Source organism: Myotis davidii, unplaced genomic scaffold (assembly GCF_000327345.1).
Source record: "Myotis davidii unplaced genomic scaffold, ASM32734v1 scaffold83, whole genome shotgun sequence".
Classification (NCBI taxonomy): Eukaryota; Metazoa; Chordata; class Mammalia; order Chiroptera; family Vespertilionidae; genus Myotis; species Myotis davidii.
In genome coordinates, this window is record NW_006294121.1 from 265,350 (window position 1) to 275,955 (window position 10,606).

Genomic DNA, 10,606 nt, shown 5'->3' on the forward strand with positions numbered 1-10,606 from the left:
GAGTATTTTGGTGATTACAAATCCTTAGCAATACAATCAATTAATTGGCCTCTAGCTATCAATATCTCTTCTTTCCCCCAGATGTTTGTGTTTCCACAATTGTGCCTCAAGAGAAACCACAATTCAATGAATCACATATTATCCTGTGTATTTTCAATCAGAAAAAGTTATTTAGCTCCTAATATGAACAGATTATTGCGTAAGACATGTCAACACAAGTAGGGAATGAAAAAAAATAGAACATATGGCTATGCTAACCTGTGGAAATTCTTATACCGAGAAACCTGTGGAAATTATTATAGCCAACATGATAAATGAAGTAAAATATCACTAACTCACCATTATTTTCGGTTCAGTTCAGAACAGCAGACATTTACCAGTGAAGAAATTGAAGGCGGAGGATTTTTGTTTAAGAAAACAACCTTCAAGCAGCTGCAAGCACTCTAGAGGCATCATTTAATCTTAATGATAGATATTCTGGTTATTAATAGTCAATATTGATGTTGTAGTTGCTGCCCAGCTGGCATGGCTCAGCGGTTGAGCATCAACCTATGAACCAGGAGGTCGAAGTTTGATTCCCGGTCAGGTCATATGCCTGGGTTGTGGGCTAGATCCTCAATGTGGGACTTGCAGGAGGCAGCCAACCAATGACTCTCTCTTATCATTGATGTTTCTCTCTTTCTCTCTCTCTCTCTCTGAAATTAATAAAATTACATATTTTAAAAAAGCAGTTTATGGTGGGTAGTCATGTCCTAGCCCTCTCCCTTCCTCTCTGAAATCAATAAAAATGTATTTTAAAAAATATTGCAGTTGTTGTAATTGGCAGTTGCTGTAATTGGGGTGCCTTGCCAGCCCATTCCTCCCTATTTGGAGCCTCCCTTTTACCCAAAACCCCCAGTGGAGGGGAGAGCCTGAGCGGCCATCCCTCCAATTGAATCTTCACATAGGCTTATAGTCAATCAGATTTTCCTTTTTGTGGGAATTTGAAGTCAAGACAGAGACCACATTTAGGTATTGTTGGAGTTGAATCAATGGCAGAACTAAAAAAAAAAAAAAAATGATAAAGCAGAGAATTTAAAGTTGGAGGAAATAGCAGTCGCCCACAGAGGTTCAGGAACCTCTGACTCTCTGGAGAGGCCCAAGAATTCTTAACTTCATAGTTTTAGCTCCTACATGACCGGGTTGAGGAAATAACGACCTCAGACTCATAATTTTTAAAATAACACTTGGTTAATTATATGCATTGCCTTGACCAAAGAAAGCAGGGAACATCTTTTTGTGGTCAGCAGGGACAAGTCCCTAGTCTCAGGCAGAGGAGAGACCATATGTAGCTGCTTGAATGGGCAAGGCAGGCCTTGAGGACATGTGTTAGCACATTTTTAAAAGACTATTAGAAAAGACTGCAATGTTTGCCATTAAAATACTATAGGCCAGTCATTTTGTAAGCATTTTAGTTTCTTTCTCCACAGACATGGAGGGCAGGCTTTGTATGGATGGGTTGATTTCTTTATTGACCTGGCTGTCCTTGGTTACTAGCCCTGTGTGTTCAATACAGTCGTCTCTTACTGGCTTTCACTGCTTCCACTGCAGTCTTAGGTTGGGCTCTCCCAGAAGTAGACCAAGACAAAGATTTGAGTGCAAGCAGTTTGGGAGGTGACCCCCCAGAAGTGGCAGGGGAGTGGGAAATTGAACCAAAGGAGGGAAGAAAGCCCAGGCAATGTGTGTTGAGATGGTTGAAGCTGTGGGTCACTGGGGTGCAATCCCACCGGGGACTCTAGGAGACTACGCAGAAATGCCCGAATTGTCCCACCGGAACGATGAGCAGCTGAGGCACTTCTCCACTGACTCCTCCCCGCCATTGCCTGAGGCTCCTCTGCAGAGATGGTTAATTTCCCGAAATTCTATCCCAGTGGTCCGCAAACTCATTAGTCAACACAGCCAAATATCAACAGTGCAACGATTGAAATTTCTCTTGAGAGCCAAATTTTTTAAACTTAAATACATAGGTAGGTACATTATTATTAACTTAATTAGGGTGCTCCTAAGGCTACGGACCTGTCCAGCGTGGGCCTCCTGTGTCCCTGCAGCCAGAGATAGCGCTAAGGTGGACTTGCAGTAAAGACTCATGCCATGTGAGGATGGTGAGTGCTGGGGAAGGTGAGGGGGCACCAAGAGCACCGCAGCACTGTCTCTTAAGCTTGAGTCCCTCTTTTTTGCAGCCAAGCGGTCTCTCAATAGAACAAGTTCCACTAGAACAGCCTTTGGTAGCAGAATTTACAGTTTAAGGAAACAAATCTTCACTTCCATTCATTCTAACTGATCTCCCCTCTCTCAAGCCCCCATTGTCTGAATTCAAGTCATTTTATTGAATTACTAAAGTTGATTCTACATTATAAAAATTTCAATAAAGTTACAGGAAGGGAACTGAAATTAGACCTAAATCTAATGGGCCTGACAGTTTCCTTCACTCACAAAGACTCCTCTTATTAATTACTTATAGGCAAGTGGCAGTACTGTGTCATGAATTAGAGAGCTGCTCAGCCATCCATCTTCCACACTAAGAATTAACGACATCGCAAAACCAGACAGAAATGACTAGACACATGATACAAAATCTTTTAATGTTCACTATTAAAAAATAGCAAGCGGGGTCAAAGTCAATGAGAAGAAGTTTGTTTTCCTGTATTGAAAAATGGAACTGACGCAAAAGGCCAAGGCTCAAACTTAGATAATTTATGGTCCTACCTCTGCATTTCTCCTGCTCTTAGAATGCGAGTCCTCACTTAACACTGCTGTGTATTATTTTAGAAGGATGTTAACCCAACCATTGTACCCAGGGATAGATTTTATAAGCTATAAAATGATGACAAAATTCTAGACCATCCAGGGGGAAGGCTGGGAATTCCAATGTTTGGAACTGAAGGACCAATGATGCGTTTGTTGACCAACTGGATGAATAAATAATATCTAGCTTTCTGATCTAGGGGATTTCAGTTGTAGCAAAAATAAACAATGCTACTAATACCGCTTCTATAACATCTTTTAAAACCAATTATGATTATGTGAAACGATTTTAATTCACTTATTTCTAATCCTCACAAATCTGATCATTGAAAAGGACCTCACAGTACAGTGGGATGGATAGAGTGGGTAAAGTGCTAGGTAGAAATTTAGGGGCTGGAACAAACTCTGTCTCTAGTCAAAGGGGAAATCTTAGATGTGTCGCTCCCTCTCTCTATGGTACTAACTGAACTCTATTGATCCTTCCAGTGTCATGCTGAGCTGTATGTCATCAGTTCAAGCCTTTACGTCATCCTAGATTGGAAGTCAGACCCATATATTATAGTGATGCTCAAGATATAGAAGGCCTGAGTGCTGAAAAGTTTATCATTAGCTACTGAGAGGAAGGTTGCTGCCTCTGGTTCTTGCTTCAGTCTGGGATAGACAGCCCACTCTATTCTGTGCTCTGGGGGATTGAGAAACGAGCCTGCATTCCAGCTGGGGAAAAGGACACTGCACATGGCGGAGCATCTGAGCGCTGCTTGCCTTCAGGCAGAGGTGCAGCTCCCGTCCACGCTATGTGAACAGCACCCTTCAGCTTTAGCAGTGGTCCCGAGAGGTCACGGGCTTAGGCGATAGGCAACCAGGACAGATAAATGGCCTTTAGATGCATTATCAGAAAGTTCCAGAAACACTTTGGATAAAAAATCTGGGGTGGGAGGACTGGAATTCTAGAGGTCAAATGGGATAAAGCCTCAGACTCATGCCATTTGGGCATTTCAGGGGAGGAAATGTGACCTCCCAGGGCTGCAGAAGTTGGGGACATCCAGCTTATACCTGTCCACTCTTCTCATCCATTGCCCTTGCTGCACATGCTGCAGGCCAGCACCCCACTCCGGCTCCTTCCTCCAGACCAGCTCCGCAGGACACCGAGCTCTCTGAGTGGGATCCTGGAAGAATTCTCACCCAGCTCCTCTTTCTCATTCTGAGAATCCCACGAGCCACAGGCTGCTTGGTTTGTAAGTTGTTGTAAAAGTGGGAGCTAAGCGTGCCTAACTGAAAAGAAATATAATTCAGGGGTATGGTCTCATTTTGTAGCTTGGTATTCCAATTTAATATGCTTAGTCTTTGCGGAAATCCCTATTTTTTTTTAAATATGTTTTTATTAATTTCAGAGAGAGGAAGGGAGAGGGAGAGAGAGATAGATACATCAATGATGAGAGAGAAACATTGATTGGCTGCCTCCTGCACACCCCCCCATGGGGGATCAAGCCTGCAACCTGGGCATGTGCCCTGACTGGGAATCAAACTGGCAACCTCCTGGTGCATAGACAACGCTCAACCAACTGAGCCACACCAGCCAGGCCGATAACCCTATTTTTAACATTCCAGAGTGCAAGCAATGTCAGATTTCCCAAAGGAGTTTTTTGGAATGAAGTGATGAGCTGATAAATACATTGAAGGGCTGCCTTTCCAGCTCCAAGCATCATGTGGGAGGGGTTGCAGCAAAGGAGGCCAGGACCACCTGCTAGTTTCGGCAACGGTGGCCCACACTGACTGCATGCCCGCTCTATGCCAGCACTGTCATGTCACTAGGATTGATCCTTGGGAGCTGTCTCCCTTACCTCTCACTTATGCTCCATCAGTAAGTCCTAATATTACTATCAATTACCTCTTGAGTCACTTTACTTGAATTTGCTTCACCTCCTTATCCACCGATACCTTGGTTTACTACAGGTATACCTGTCGTATTGTGGGTTCAGTTCCAGATCACAATAAAGCAAGCATCACAAGGAAAGGGGGGGTGGGGAATTGGATGGGGGAGTTCATATCTTTTTGCTGGTGGAGGGTCTTGCCTTCAATTTGTGGAAAACACGATTGTGAAGAGCAATCAAGTGCGATAAAACGAGGTATGCCTGTACACATTAGCCTCTTAGCAGCTCTCTCCCATCTACACTTGCCCCTCTAACCCATCCTCCAGAGAGAAGCCAGAGAGATCATTTTGAAATACAAGCCTGAACATGGCTCCTCCTAAAAGCACTTCAGTGGCTAACCACAGTTCTTAAGACCAACAGCAGAATTCTTACTCCAGGTAACAGGATTCTGTGTGATCTGGCCCCACCGTTTCTCCAGTCTCTTCTCATTGTTCTCCCTCCTGTTTTCCACATTTCTGTCAGCCCACAGGGCTTCAGTTTCACACGGCATTTGCATATACCGCCCCCTCTGTTTGGAATGGTTTCCTCCCTCTCCTGCAGAACCTCCTGCTCACCTTGAGACCTCCCCTCAAAACACGGCCTCAGAAAGCTGCCCCCCCCCCGCCCCCGACGGGATGAGGCCGTCCTGCCCACTCACAAGGCATGCCCACCTTCTTGTAGCGTTTCACGTGGTGACACTTTAAAATTTTCTATTCATATCAAAATAATACATGAATATAGTTGGACAAACCGAACACAAGCAGAAAGCCCTCCTGTAAAATTCAGCTTCGTGCTTTCTCATACCCATGTGTGTTCAAGGTCAAGAGATCATTCCCAGTGTCCCAGAAGCCCCCCTTTCCAGTCCTTGACCTGCCCCCAAGGGAAAGGACCACTATTTTGAATTTTAACACGAGTAAATTTTTGTTTTTAAAAATTCCTACCATTTCCATAAAGCGTGAGGCCCTAGACCCCTTCCCACAATGGTCTTGGCATGCATCCTCTTAACCCCGCCCCCTTTTTTTGGATACATGTACATACACATAAATGATGTGTATGTGGAAATGTGTCGTTTTGTTTTATTGTCGCATCGTCATTTTACATTTCCTTGTGTGGCGATTTCATTTCCTGTCTCTGCCACTAAACTGTACCCTCTATAAGGAATATGCCAGCGGCAGCACCTGCTCCTCATTTTCTCCGCAGCCCCTCGTGAAGGTGGGGAGTAAATGAATGATTATCCAGGTGCTGGAGCCACGGGACTGAACAAGACCAACAGGTTCACTGCCCCACTCGCTTCTCTTTTATAGAGTGTAAATGGTCAGAAATTTGTCTAACGCCTCTTAGAAGTGACGTTCTAAAGCCACCGGCTCCATCCTTCCTCCTAAGATGGCCCACACCTCAGAGAGCTCAATCCAGGGCCAAGAAAGGGGCCTCTGCTTGGCTTCCCCAGGCTTCCTTCAACCCGCCACTGGCTCAGCCCCACTCCAGCCCTCTGCGTGGATGCCCCTCCTGGGGTCTTCCTTCCTCTTTTATCCTAAAGCCAGTAAGACAAATGTTACAGAAAGGGCTTCCTGCTTGGGGATCAGGAGACATAGGTTCAGTCAAAGGTCTGAACCCTTTGACTTTCTGGCCGACCCTGGGCAAATCATCCACCAGTCTGGGCCTACCTTTCCGTACCTGTCAAAGGCGGGGTTGGACTGATAACAATTCTAGGGTTCCTTTTCGCTGTAATATTCTATAATAGTTAAGATGGAAGGTACCGATGCCTAAGAGCAGACAGCTCATCTCTGCACAGATGATCCCACGACCCAGGGGTAGTTTAATTCCCACAAGGGAGGCTGAAAAGTTCTGAAGCGCTGTTGGGTTTCTTTCTTTCTCTCTTAAAAAGTCTTTATTGTGGGTTTCTTCATTGTGCTTGTCAGTCTCACCCCAGCCATCCACTGCAAATAGTAATAGCAGAAGGTAGGAAAACAATTCTTCAGGCGGTTTGACACGGATGATCAATAATATCCTTGTGAAAATGCCAGCAAGTTTGGGCATTTTCTTTTAAAAACCGCTTTCTTTACAAAACGATCTTTTGAAACACCATGACTTGATTTTCAGGGACGGGCTGATTACAAAGCCCGAGGTTTCCTGCCAAGGCAGCGTGTTTCTGACGCCCACTTGATGATTAAAGACCAAGGAAAAAGCAAAACAATGAGAGCCTCACATCCTTCTCCGATTGTATCAGGCTGGATGGAGATCCCGGGAACCAAGCCTGCTGTCTGCAGACAGCCTGGCCAAGCAGCTTACATTGGGGTCAACAGACCATAGGGATCCCAGGTTTATACTCAGGCTGCGTGGCCCCGGGCACCGTGAAGGTCTCCCTCCCCGCCTTCTCTGAGCCATCCCGTGTGTCTGGAGCTGTTCCTGTTCAGGATGGGGACTGACTCCCTGGGACTCTCCTCGCTTCCTGGGGCCTCCAGGGACCCTCCAGGCTTTGGGAACTGGGAACATGGGTCTTTGTGAGTCCTGTGGGCCATTTAGAAACCCATCTCTAGTCACTGACCAATTTAATTTTAACAGAAGCATTTGAATGAGACATTGTTGGCCCCATGTTACAGATAAGGAAACTAGAGTCACCCAATCTCATAAGACAAGGGCAGAATGGAATTGGGTTTTAACTCGTGTCTTAGGACACCGAACCTCACAATGTTAGTGACACCAAGGAGAGCCCCTGATTATGAGAAAAGTCCAGGGCACATGGTGAAGCCTGTCATTTAGGCTGGTTAGTAGAGTAACTGCCACTTCATTCTTGGCTCTGGGCCCCTTATCCATCACTGAGCAAGAGTGGGGCTGAGTAGGTACCTCTTGGGGGCGCCAAATCACCAGGCTCTTGTGGGCTTTGCCCAAGGCAAGAAACACCTGGCAAAAGCAGTTCCTGGGATCCCTTTTCAGAACAAAGGAATTGATGACGTTGGAAGACCTGGCTTTGAGTGAAGGTGAGCAGGAGGCAGCAGCACACCTGGAAGTAGTTTAGAGGCATGGCAGTATTTTATTCCAAAATCTAGTGCTGGAAAGACTCTGAGCGTGGGGTACACCCATAAAATCAACGTGTAAGTGCATCGACCATGAACCAGTCTCACGCGGAGAAGCCCTGGAAGAACACCATCTGTTTCCCTCCTCCCCAATGTGGTTCTGTCGCCCACTGACATGCTCAGGCATCCTTCGTCCTCAAATACGCACTCAGATTATTCCCCCAACACTGCGACCACCTTGAGCTACCTTTTTCTGCCACCAAACCTCTGGAAAAGAATAATCCCAACCTCCAGTTTCCCCTCCCCCTCCTCTTACTCCTGAAGTATGGCTCACTCTATTAGAACAGGATTTAATCTTATTATTCTTTTTATTCTCAGCAACTGTCACATATTGGATGGCCTGGAGGGTCCCTCCTTTTGGGAGACTCCCTGAGTTCTCTAGATGTGTGTCCCTTCTGCCGCACACAGGAAGAGATGCCCTGCTCTGCAATCTCCTCTAACACTGATGCCTCTGGTTGCCAAGGGAAGGTCAAGTTAAAAGCTCTAGGTACAGGGTATGTTTAGAAAGTAGATTCTGTTTCATATGAAGCCAGCAAACTCTCCACCCCAGGCTCCTACATGAATAAGTTTGATTGAACCTGACGTCAGCAGTTGATCCAAGATCAAGGCATGTGCAAGCTAGGCAATGGCGTATGAAGTAGCCTGGACCTAAACACTCTGCCCATACAGGAACCAGGCAGCCAGGTTAAACATTTTCTCTTTCATGAATTTAAATGGAAAAATATGGAAGAACCAGATGAGAACAGAAGCCGAAAGGTCATGAGAGACAGTGGGGATCAGGAACAAGCTAGTGTTTTAAAGAAGCCAACGCTTTAAGGAATGAGAAACATTAATAAGTGGAAGCTCTAATGGAGGTAGAGGAAGATAAAAAAGCATAATGGAAGCAAGAGAAGAATGGAGAGATCACAGTAAGAAAATAAGAGGTAGCTGAGTTACATTTTTATTAGAATGCTACTGTGAAGATCCATAGCTCCTACATCACTGAGACCTTAGGACAGCGGTTCTCAACTTGTGGGTCTCGACCCCTTTGGCGGTCAAACGACCCTTTCACAGGGGTCGCCTAAGACCATCCTCATTATCAGATATTTACATTATGATTCATAACAGTAGCGACATTACAGTTATGAAGTAGCAACGAAAATAATTTTATGGTTGGGTCACAACATGAGGAACTGTATTTAAAGGGCCAGAAGGTTGAGAACCACTGCCTTGGGGTAAATTGATGTGGCTCTAGAATAGATTGTTGCCAGTCACAGCTTTAGGGGACTGCCAGAGAATGGTCTCTCCTCTTGGTTACCAGGGAGATTTGAGTTCCCTTTTTGGCCAGTCCTTTCAATGGAAAACCCTTTCAACTGGAACTTTCTGAGGAGACTCTGTTACTTGCAGGCACACAAACCAAACCCATGTAGGCTATGTAGATGTAGATGAAGATTTAGTTTTTCTACAGCCCTCTGAAGGGAAAATTAATATCCCAGGGAGCTCAGTATGTTGTAACTCATCCTTCCCACCTCTCCACAGGACACAGGGCCAATTGAATTCCCTGTTTTACAGAAACCTGGGAAAGTAACTTTCCGGCGCTCAAAAGACCCTATGACAGCAGGTCTCGTGACTCCTCAGCCCAGGGTCCTCCTCACTAAAGCCTGCAAACCTTATTGACCTCAGTGATATCTGCCATTCCCTGCTGTTCTCCTCTTTCCCATCATTTATCTGGAAAAGGTCACAGTTTCAGAGATAGCTCAAGGAGTCCTAATACTACAGGTATTAGGGACGAGCCAGCGAGAAGAACCGGAAAGTCTATGAGGGACTGAGGTTATAACCAGTGTTATTTTGAGCCACTAGGATAGACTGAAGATGATGATACCTGCAGGTACTAAAACAATCTGCCCCAGAAAAAGTAAGCGTTTCGTGACATGTCCCGCCGTTTATGAACATTAACCCCAACAAAGCACAGTTGAGGGGCCTGCTGCCTCCTAGACCATCTCCACCATCTTGTTCAGCCGGCCAGACTTGCACACCACATGTGCTTGGCATTCGCACACCCTCTGCCGTTCATGTAGAAGGTGCTCGGCCTCGTGAATCAAATCCAGAGCAAGAGTCAATCAATTGGTTATTAAGTGATTGCTTCTTCCAGAAAATTCTATTTTCTCTCCCAAGACTTAGCGAGGCAAAGGCAGTATGACCTTCATAAGAGAGAGGCTTGACATTTCGAACAAAGGAAAAACTTGCTGATTAAATGAAGTTCAAAAATCTAATTATGAGTAGAAAAGGCCTTTAGCTAAATGATTTAGATCCAGGGCTACCGCACAGCCACTTTCTTTGTCATGTACAGATTCATTGTCAGCTTCTGCTGGGCTTGTGTGGAGGGTGAGATGACCTCCAGACAACTTAGAAAGAGCAAAATCCCTCAATATCAGAACAAATCCAAAGTAGGTTTTCCTCTCATAGGAGTTTCTTCCCTTCCCATATCCCTGAAACAATGCTTCATATCTGGAGTCGGCACGGGGTAGCTTCTGGGAGAGGGAACTAGGATTTCTATTAGCCTCTAGCCCAGGGGTGGGCAACCCGTGGCACGCGTGCCAAACATGGCACACCAGGAACTTTTGCTGGCACGTGAAACCCTCTCTTATAATCTTCCATTTACAATTTTTTTCTCAATATCAAGGTTTTTTTTATTTTTCAGATAAATTCAGTGTAGGTGCATCTTAGACAAATAAATAATTTTACATAACAATTATCTTAAAGACCCTAGACATGGCTGACTTTGAAATGCAGTTGATTGAATTTCAGAGTAGTTCAATTTGGAAGCAGAAATTGACTCCAGAGAGGCTGGCAGACCCT